The sequence below is a fragment of the Somniosus microcephalus genome, unplaced genomic scaffold (assembly GCF_052327205.1).
Source record: "Somniosus microcephalus isolate GS21.2 unplaced genomic scaffold, FLI_Smic_1.0 scaffold90, whole genome shotgun sequence".
Classification (NCBI taxonomy): domain Eukaryota; kingdom Metazoa; phylum Chordata; class Chondrichthyes; order Squaliformes; family Somniosidae; genus Somniosus; species Somniosus microcephalus.
In genome coordinates, this window is record NW_028225277.1 from 250,525 (window position 1) to 261,429 (window position 10,905).

At 49.9% G+C, this 10,905-nt stretch overlaps 2 non-coding genes across 2 annotated transcripts; both read right to left on the reverse strand.

The window, feature by feature from the left end:
- Nucleotides 1-2,202: 2,202 nt before the first annotated feature.
- Nucleotides 2,203-2,275, reverse strand: trnak-cuu (transfer RNA lysine (anticodon CUU)). Its single transcript has one exon. It is a non-coding gene; the product is annotated as a tRNA-Lys (tRNA).
- Nucleotides 2,276-10,510: 8,235 nt separating this feature from the next.
- On the reverse strand, nucleotides 10,511-10,585 carry trnaf-gaa (transfer RNA phenylalanine (anticodon GAA)). Its single transcript has one exon. It is a non-coding gene; the product is annotated as a tRNA-Phe (tRNA).
- Between the last annotated feature and the right edge of the window lie 320 nt (nucleotides 10,586-10,905).

Here is a 10,905-nt window from a genome sequence, read left to right on the forward strand (position 1 = left end):
AGTCGTTCTTTTGGAGCATTTTCTATCCCCGGGTGGAATTGCCCCTCTCGCTCATTCCTCACTTCGGGCAATGTGACCCGACCAGATCTCGGAGCTCAGGTTGTGTTAATGTAAAGCTGCAGTGTTGATAAAGATACAAAGCTGACACAGCACGGGCGACCTCACCATTTTGCACACAGCGTGAAATGCAATGACATGTTCCAATAAAGTTACAGAGCACAACACATGTGTAAAACTCCCTGTTCTTTTCTCCACACTGATGGGTTGTGAAGGGAGAGATGGGCCGAAGTCTCACTGAGCCGCACTGATCATGAGCCAAATCAAGTTCAATCTTCAGGTGCAGGTATGGTGCTGAGCCCGACACAGAAGTGAAAATGCCCGTGGTTCTTAATTCCTCACACAGTGGGCTACTGAGCAATACAGGAAGGGCTAATGAACAACTTAATGCTCAAGTTATCACGGGCCACGGACTCTCTGATTCCAGGCTTGCACACGTTGACAAGTTTCAAAATTTGCACTTTTCACACTGGCAATGAATTAATCGATAGCCGTGCCTATGATAAGCTAAGTTTGTTAGGGAGGTGCAGTGGGCAAGAAGATACACGGAAGACTGATAAAAACCGTGACTGCCCTGACACTGTGAGCTGCAGTTAAATGTTGGCAACATTTAAAGTCAGCCAGTCTAAATTTGACAGAAATCAATTCCTACTGACTTTGCAGCAGCACGCATTTTACAGAAATCAAGGATGTGTATTTTGTATCGCTGTATGAAGAGTGATGTTGAGCAGCGGTGTGGAAAGCTGAATCAGGAGCAGAGCATTGCTCCGTAAGGGTGCGTTGCATGGTGGCAATTCAAACAGCCCCAAAACACACTGTTTTTTGAGCGGGAATCGAACCCGGGCCGCGGTGGTGATAGACACTAAATCCTAACCACTAGACCACCAGGGAAGCTGCAGCCAGCCTCCTGGCAGCAAGCACATCAACGCAGCTTTTCATGCCTGCTCCTTTGCAATTCAGATCCTTTCGCACCAGGCAAACTGTTCGGACAGAATTGTATTTTTTACATGAGAACACAACAGACGTGTTCGCGAAAGCACGGCACCAAGTGCGGGTAGGCATCCACTTGAAATCGATTTCCTCCTGTGTTTTTCTCTGGATGTTGTCTCTCTCGGTGCTGGGCGAACAGTTCATTGATGGATTTGTACTTCATTGGTTCCAGTGATGAACGATTGCCGTTACACGGATAGACCAGAGAAGTTGGAGCTGTTCTCCTTAGAGCATAGACGGCTAAGAGGAAATTTGACAGAGGGTTTTAAAATCAAGAAAACGATTAGATAGAGTAAATAAACAGAAAAGATGGATGAATACAAAAGACAAAGCTGAAGTGTCTGTAACCATCCTGAGAGAAGCCAGACTTCATTCAATTCGATTAATTCCAAGCGATATTAAGAAACAGCTGAGCTGATTAGTTACAGCAAATGCAATGAGCTCCGACAACACTCCGTCTGCAGCACTAAAAGCGTGTGCTCCAGAACTAGCCACACCTCGGGGAAGTGGTTGTGTTAAGAGATTGTGTAAACTAGGCCTGTAATCTCTTGAATTCGGAAGAATGAGAGGGGATCTCATGAAGCATGCAAAATTATTACAGGGTTTGATCGGTTGGATGCTGGGAGAATGATTCCCTTGGCTGGGGAGTCTAGAACCAGCGGACACAGCCTCAGGATAAAGGTTAGACCATTCAGGACTGAGAGAAGACATTTCTTCACACAGAGAGTGGTGAATCTTTGGAATTCTCTTCCCCAGAGTGCTGTGGAGGCTCAGTTATTGGGTTTATTCAAAACAGAAGTGGGTGATTTCTGACTGGTAAGGGCATCAAGGGATATGGCGATAGGGCCGGTGAGTGGAATTGAGGCAGGAGATCAGCCATGATCTCATTGAATCCCCTGCACTGCTTAAAAATCTGTTCCATGACCTTTTTTTTCCAGTTCTGACGAAAGGTTATCGAACTGAAACGTTACCTCTGTTTCTCTCTTCGCAGATACTGCCTGACCTGCTGAGTATCTCCAGCATTTTCTGTTTCAATTCATATTTCCAGCATCTGCAGTATTTTCTCAGTTCACATTTCTTTCATTCTGCAAAACAAGGATATCGCTTAATTAATGACGCTTTGACAGCAACATAAAAGTTTAACAAAATAACTACCGCCCAACGTGGGGCTCGAACCCACGACCCTGAGATTAAGAGTCTCATGCTCTACCGACTGAGCTAGCCGAGCTTGTTGAAACATCATTGCCTTGTCGCTGATTGCAGTCAGGAACCTTGTTGCTCCGGCCCGGTCACAACAGCATGTCTGAGCCGCGTTTCTGCAAACTACGAAACTGGTTCTCCAGAAGCCCAAGGCGTATAAGGAGCTCAAGCAGCAAAATCCCATTCATTAACCACAGGGGTTCAGGCAAATTTCTGATCGAAAATCGCTTTCGTCCTTGTCAATATCTCTTGTCTATTTCCCGGATATTCCCGATTCTGTCTGTCTCTCTGGCTCTGTTTATTGTGTCTGTGGCCACCTGTGGGTAGATTTTGAATGAATACCTGTGTTTGTGTCTGCTTGTTACTTTAAACAAATGAGGGCATCATGCGCTTCTGTGCATGACACTGAGGAATCAGGAGAAGGCAGGAGGAATGAAACAGTGTTTGTGGAAGGTGTATATATACAAACTATGAGCATCTATGGTTATGTTGTGGACCTCATGGCGCAACGGTAGCGCATCTAACTCCAGATACGAAAATCTGCATGTTCAAATCTAATCAATCTCCCAACTGAGCTATTTCAGCGTTGTGTGGTGGCACTTCAAACAGCCCCAAAACGCACTGTTTCCTGACCGGGAATACTAACCCGGGCTGTGGTGGTGAAAGTGCCTGAATCTTAACCAGTAAACCACCAGTAAAAGATGCAGCAAGTCTCCTGCCAGCAAGTACAGCAACGCAGTGTTTCCTGCCTGTTCCTTTGCAATTCAGATCCTTTCACGCCAGGCAAACTTTTCGGACAAAATGATATTTTTTACATGAGAACACAACAGATGTGTTCGCGAAAGCACGGCACCAAGTGCGGGTAGGCATCCACTTGAAATCGATTTCCTTCAGTGGTTTTCTCTGGATGTTGTCTCTCTCGGTGCCGGCGAACATTTCATTGATGCATTTGTCCTGAACTGAAGCCTTTTCCCCATCTCTCAGGGTCAGAGTTGTTCTGTCTGTCTATTACCTGCCTGTTACCCTTATCGGGAACAGGCCGCCTGTTCAACGTTCAACAGCAAACCCAGAAAGACAAATGAACAGAAAGATGTGTCTCTCAGCCCCGGTGGCAAAGGATGTTAATCCAAATATATCCCCCGTGAGAGTCTGTGTGCATTGGCTTCATTAAAAAGTTTGTATTGGAAATGTGCGGGAAAAGCGTAAAATTATGAAAACATCCCAATGGCCCACACGGGGATCGAACACTCGACCTTGGCATTATTAGCACCGCGCTCTCACCAACTGAGCTAACCGGCCACAATGCTCCCGTTCGCCAGGCTCAAACCCAGGCTGGGAGATTGCATTTCAGGCTCACACTGGGTGACCGAGTTACTGCACAAACATTGAACACACCACATCGGTTAAACATTGTTAACTGTTCGTATATACAACTGGGCAGAGTGTAAATCGAAACTAACAGAAAGACAGCTCTGTGGTCTATCAAACCTCATTCTAAAATTTATTATCGCACCACAGCCCCTCCCACAAACACTGTTCCGGTATAAAAGCAGACGGCGGGACCCCGACTGGATTCGAAACTGCAGCGGATGGTTAGAGCCGGATCCAGCATGTCCGATGTGGTTTCACTCCCATTCGTTTGGGAAACGTGGCATCAGGAGCGTAAAATTTCTCCTCATTCGCTCCTCTTGCAGTGAAGGAGACAGAAAGTAACTAAAACCTGCCGAAACCCGGGATCTTAAGATCTTCAGTCTAACGCTCTCCCAACTGACCTATTTCGGCTTCACATCAAAGGCAGTATTCTGTCGTTCTTTTGGAGGATTTTCTATCCCCGGGTGGAATTGAGCCTCTCACTCATTCCTCACTTCGGACAATGTGACCCGACCAGATCTCGGAGCTCAGGTTGTGTTAATGTAAAGCTGCAGTGTTGATAAAGATACAAAGCTGACACAGCACGGGGGGCCTCACCGTGTTGGACACAGCGTGAAATGCAATGACATGTGCAAATAAAGTTACAGAGCACAACACATGTGTAAAATTCCCTGTTCTTTTCTCCACACTGATGGGTTGTGAAGCAGAGATGGGCCGAAGTCTCAATGAGCCGCACTGATCACGCGCCAAATCAAGTTCAATCTTCAGCTGCAGGTATGGTGCTGAGCCCGACACAGAAGTGAAAATGCCCGTGGTTCTTCGTTCCTCACACAGTGGGCTACTGAGCAATACAGGAAGGACTAATGAACATCTTAATGCTCACGTTATCACGGGCCACGGACTCTCTGATTCCAGGCTTGCACACGTTGATAAGTTTCAAAATTTGCATTTTTCACACTGGCAATGAATTAATCGATAGCCGTGCCTGTGATAAGCTAAGTTTGTTAGGGAGGTGCAGTGGGCAAGAAGATACACGGAAGACTGATTAAAACCGTGACTGCCCTGACACTGTGAGCTGCAGTTAAATGTTGGCAACATTTAAAGTCAGCCAGTCTAAATTTGACAAAAATCAATTCCTGCTGACTTTGAAACAGCACACATTTTACAGAAATCAAGGATGTGTATTTTGTATCGCTGTATGAAGAGTGAAGTTGAGCAGCGGTGCGGAAAGTTGAATCAGGGGCAGAGTACTGCTTCGTAAGGGTGCGTTACAAGGTGGCAATTCAACCAGCCCCAAAATGCACTGTTCTCTGACCGGGAATTGAACCCGGGTCGCGGTGGTGAAAGCACCGAATCCTAACCACTAGACCACCAGGGAAGCTGCAGCCAGCCTCCTGCCAGCAAGCACATCAACGCAGTTTTTCCTGCCTGCTCCTTTGTGTGGTAAACCACTGTTGTTGTTGTTGTTGTTGTTGTTGTTGTTACACACTGTTGTACCTATGCATGCCTCAACATGTCTCGGCTGGCTCCACCCACACAGGCCCAGGTATAAAGGTGATTGACCTGCAGCCCCCTGCCTTCTTCGAACCCAGTCAACCACGAGAGGCATGCTCTGTTCTTTGCTAATAAAAGCCTTTAGTTACTCTCTTAACTCTCAGTCTTTTATGAGTCATTGATAGCGCATCAATTTTATTAGCAAAAACAAAATCTCGACAAACGCTGAACAGCAGGCTGCTGCACCAAACGCTGAACAGCAGGCTGCTGCACCAAACGCTGAGCAGCAGGAGCTGCTGCGAGCCCTCAGACCAACATGCCTGGACCTCGACCCCCAAGAAGCGAGTTCGGCTACCAAATTCGCGCATTGGCTGCGTTGCTTCGAGGCCTACCTGCAAGCCTCAACAGTGACCCTGGACGAAAACAAGTTGGAAATCCTGGCCTCAAAGGTGAGCTACCAAGTTTATACAATAATCCAGGACGCGACGTCCTACGCGGCGGCTATCGGTATGCTAAAAGGGCAATACGCACGCCCGGTAAATAGGGTCTATGCCCGGCACCTCTTAAGATCCCGCAGACAGCAGCCCGGGGAATCGGTGGAGGCCTTCCTATGGGCACTACGGATACTCGGCCGAGACTGCGATTGCAAAGAAGTATCAGCCACAGCACACAAGGAGGGACTGATCCGAGATGCTTTCGTTGCGGGTCTAAGGTCCGACTACTCCCGGCAGAGACTGTTGGAAAAGGGAGAAATGGACCTGAGAAAGGCAGTGTCCCTCGCGCTCTCGCTCGACGCGGCTGACAGGAATATGGACGCCTTCTCCCCTAACCGCTCCGCAACGTAGACGCCACAACCTTGGGTCATGGGACCACCACCTTCAACTGCTGCTGCGATGTCCAAGGCACAGAAATTTTATTTTTGTGGCCAGACAAAACACCCCAGAGCACGCTGCCCAGCGAGAAACGCTACCTGCTCCGGCTGCGGGAAGAAAGGACACTATGTCAGTGCCTGCAAAGGTAAAACCGCTAACGCCAGCAGCGCCGCGTGCAAACCGTGGGGGCAGCCATCTTGTCCGCCATCTTGGGCTCCCCCAGCTGCGTGGGGATCGGGACCATGGGCGCCGCCATTTTGTCCACCATCTCGGACGTCTCCAACTTCAACCACGGGGGACCCGGACTCAACCACCGCCTCATCTGACGACCACATCGACTCGCTCGACCATACGCTGGCCTCCGTGACACTGGACCAATCTCTCCCTCATCAACTGTCCAGGTCCATGATGGCCATTACGGTAAACGGCCGCGCCACTACCTGCCTTTTTGACAGCGGGAGCACGGAAAGCTTTATCCACCCCGACACGGTGCGCAGTTACTCTCTCCCGGTCCTGCCGACGCGACATCGGATCTCTTTGGCTTCCAAAGCCCAGTCAGTGGACGTCGGTGGCTACTGTGTAGTGACCCTTTCAGTAAGGGGCGCAGAATACAAAAATTTTAAACTCCTGGTCCTGCCCCATCGTTGCGCTGCCGTTCTACTGGGGTTGGATTTTCAGTGCCACCTTAAGAGTGTCACATTAGCACACGATGGACCCCTCCCCCCACTCACAGTCTGCAGCCAGCAGCTTTTAAATCGCCCACCGTGCACCATTTGCAGCCTCTCCACCCTTAAAGTCCCCCCCCTCTTGTTCACTAACCTCACCCGCGACTGTAAGCCCATCGCTACCAAAAGCAGGCGTTACAGCGCCGGGGATAGGAGCTTCATTAAATCCGAGGTAGCAAGACTCCTGAAGGAAGGGATTATTGAAAGTAGCACCAGCCCATGGCGAGCACAAGTGGTGGTAGTGAAGACTGGCGAAAAACAGAGCCTAGTTATTGACTACAGCCAGACGATCAATCGCTATACCCAGCTAGATGCATACCCACTCCCCCGCATATCTGACATCGTCAATCAGATAGCACAATACCGGGTGTTCTCGACGATTGACCTGAAGTCGGCATACCACCAGCTCCCCATCAGGGCTGAGGACCGCCAGTACACAGCTTTTGAAGCTGACGGTCGTCTCTACCACTTCCTCAGAGTTCCCTTCGGCGTCACCAACGGAGTTTCAGTCTTCTAACGGGAGATGGACTGGATGGTCGACCAGAATGCGCTCCAGGCCACTTTCCCCTATCTAGACAACGTCACCATCTGCGGCCACGACCAGCAGGACCATGATGTTAATCTAGAAAAATTCCTCCGTACGGCCCAGCGGCTGAACCTAACATACAACAAGGACAAATGTATGTTTCGTACCAAGCGCCTTGCCATTCTTGGCTGTGTAGTGGAGAACGGAGTCATCGGCCCCGACCCCAACAGGATGCACCCCCTTATGGGGCTCCCCCTCCCCCACTGCCAAAAAGCACTGAAGAGATGCCTAGGGTTTTTCTCGTACTATGCTCAGTGGGTGCCCAAATATGCAGACAAAGCCAGACCCCTCATCAAGTCCACCTCCTTCCCCTGACAGCAGAGGCCTGTGCAGCCTCCACTCTCATAAAAGGAGATATTGCGAAGGCCACAATGCACGCAGTGGATGAGTCCATCCCTTTCCAAGTGGAGAGCGACGCATCCGACTTTGCCCTAGCTGCAACCCTTAACCAGGCGGGGAGACCCGTGGCCTTTTTCTCAAGGACCCTCCAGGGCCCCGAGATTCGACACTCCTCTTTCGAAAAGGAGGCCCAGGCCATTGTGGAAGCTGTGCGACATTGGAGGCATTACCTGGCCAGAAAACGATTTACCCTGCTCACTGACCAGCGTTCAGTAGCTTTTATGTTTAATAACAAGCAGAGGGGCTAAATCAAGAACGACAAGATCTTGAGGTGGAGAATCGAACTCTCCACCTCCAATTATGATATCTTGTACCGGCCCGGGAAACTCAATGAGCCCCCAGATGCCCTATCACGTGGTACATGCGCCAACGCGCAGGTCGATAGACTGAAGACCCTCCACAATGTCCTCTGCCACCCGGGGGTCACCAGGTTTTTTCACTTCATCAAATCCTGTAACCTGCCCTATTCCATCGAGGAGGTCAGGACCATGACCAGGAACTGCCAAATCTGTGCCGAGTGCAAACCGCATTTTTATAGGCCAGACAGAGCAAGCCTGATCAAAGCCACGCGCCCCTTTGAACGGCTGAGCGTCGATTTTAAAGGGCACCTCCCCTCCTCCGACCGCAATGTGTACTTCCTCAACACAATTGATGAGTACTCCCGTTTCCCGTTTGCCATCCCTTGCTCAGACATGACCAGTACCACGGTCATTAAATGTCTGAATGACCTCTTCACCTTGTTCGGTTTCCCTAGCTATATTCATAGCAACAGGGGCTCATCCTTTATGAGCGACGAACTCCGGCAGTACCTGCTCTCGAGAGGTATCGCTACAAGCAGGAACACCAGCTACAACCCCCGGGGGAATGGCCAGGTGGAAAGGGAGAATGCGACAGACTGGAAGGCAGTCCTTTTAAACTTGAAATCTAAGGGCCTTCCGACCTTTCGCTGGCAGGAAGTCCTCCCTGCGGCGCTCCATTCCATTCGGTCACTGCTCTGTACAGCCACCAATGCTACCCCTCACGAGAGAATGTTCTCCTTCCCCAGGAAGTCCACATCGGGGATCTCGTTACCGACATGGCTGACTTCTCCAGGACCCGTCCTACTGCGGAAGCACGTGAGGTCCCATAAGATGGACCCCCTGGTCGAGAGGGTGAGCCTCCTCCATGCCAACCCTCAGTATGCTTACGTGGTGTACCCGGACGGGCGGGAGGACACAGTCTCCATACGAGACCTCGCACCTTCGGGTGCTCCCGAAACACCCCCCTCGCCACCCACCACTACCCACGCCTACCCCCAGTACGCTTACGTAGCGTACCCAGACGGGCGGGAGGACACGGCCCCCACACGAGATCTCGCACCTTTGGGTGCCCCTGAAACACTACCATTGCCATCCACCACTACCCACAACCCAACCCCGCTAGACGGCATGCCGCAGCCCCAGGACCCGTCATTGACCACCCAACCACTCAATGAGACGCCAGACTCAACGTTGGATGCTGCACCATCACCGCCGCCACCATGACGATCAGGACGGCATACAACGCCACCTGATAGACTTACTTACACGAACCTTTAGTACCCTTCACCCCGCCGGACTCAATTTTAATCAAGGGGTGAATGTGGTAAACCACTGTTGTTGTTGTTGTTACACACTGTTGTACCTATGCATGCCTCAACATGTCTCGGCTGGCTCCACCCACACAGGCCCAGGTATAAAGGTGATTGACCTGCAGCCCCCTGCCTTCTTGGAACCCAGTCAACCACGAGAGGCATGCTCTGTTCTTTGCTAATAAAAGCCTTTAGTTACTCTCTTAACTCTCAGTCTTTTATGAGTAATTGATAGCGCATCACTTTGCAATTCAGATCCTTTCACGCCATGCAAACTGTACGGACAAAATTATATTTTTTACATGAGAACACAACAGACGTGTTCGCGAAAGCACGGCACCAAGAGCGGGTAGGCATCCACTTGAAATCGATTTCCTCCTGTGTTTTTCTCTGGATGTTGTCTCTCTCGGTGCTGGGCGAACAATTCATTGATGCATTTGTCCTAAACTGAAGCCTTTTGCCCATCTCGCGCGGTCAGAGCCGCTCTGTCTGTCTCTTACCTGCCTGTGACCCTTATCGGCAACAGGCTCCCTGTTCAACTTTCAACAGCAAACGCAGAAAGACAAATGAACAGAAAGATGTGTCTCTCAGCCCCGGTGGCAAAGGATGTTAATCCAAATATATCCCCCGTGAGAATGTGTGTGCATTGGCTTCCTTATAAAGTTTGTATTGGAAATGTGCGGGAAAAGCGTAAAATTATGAAAACATCCTGATGGCCCCGGGGATCGAACGCGCGACCTTGGCGTTAGTTAGCACCACGCTATCACCAACTGAATTAACTGGCCACAACGCTTCCGTTGGCCAAGCTCGAACCCAGGCTAGGAGATTGTCTTTCAGGCTCACACTGGGTGACCGAGTTACTGCACAAACATTGAACACACCACATCGCTTAAACATTGTTAACTGTTCGCATATACAACTGGGCAGAGTGTAAATCCAAAGTAACAGAAAGACAGCTCTATGGTCTAACAAACGTCATTCTAAAATATATTATCGCACAACAGCCCCTCCCACAAACACTGTCCCGGTATAAAAGCAGACGGCGGGACCCCGACTGCAGTCGAATGTGTGGCGGATGGTTGGAGCCGGATCCAGCATGTCCGATGGGGTTTCATTCCCATTCGTTTGGGAAACGCGGCATCAGGAGCGTAAAATTTCTCCTAATTCGCTCCTCTTGTAGTGAAGGAGACAGAAAGTAACTAAAACCTGCCGAAACCCGGGATCGAACCAGGGACCTTTAGATCTTCAGTCTAACGCTCATCTCCAACTGAGCTATTTCGGCTTCACATCAAACGCAGTATTCTGTCGTTCTTTTGGAGGATTTTCTATCCCCGGGTGGAATTGCCCCTCTCGCTCATTCCTCACTTCGGGCAATGTGACCCGACCAGATCTCGGAGCTCAGGTTGTGTTAATGTAAAGCTGCAGTGTTGACAAAGATACAAAGCTGACACAGCACGGGGGACCTCACCGTGTTGGACACAGCGTGAAATGCAATGAAATGTTCAAATAAAGTTACAGAGCACAACACATGTGTAAAATTCCCTGTTCTTTTCTCCACACTGATGGGTTGTGAAGGGAGAGACGGGCCGAAGTCTCACTGAG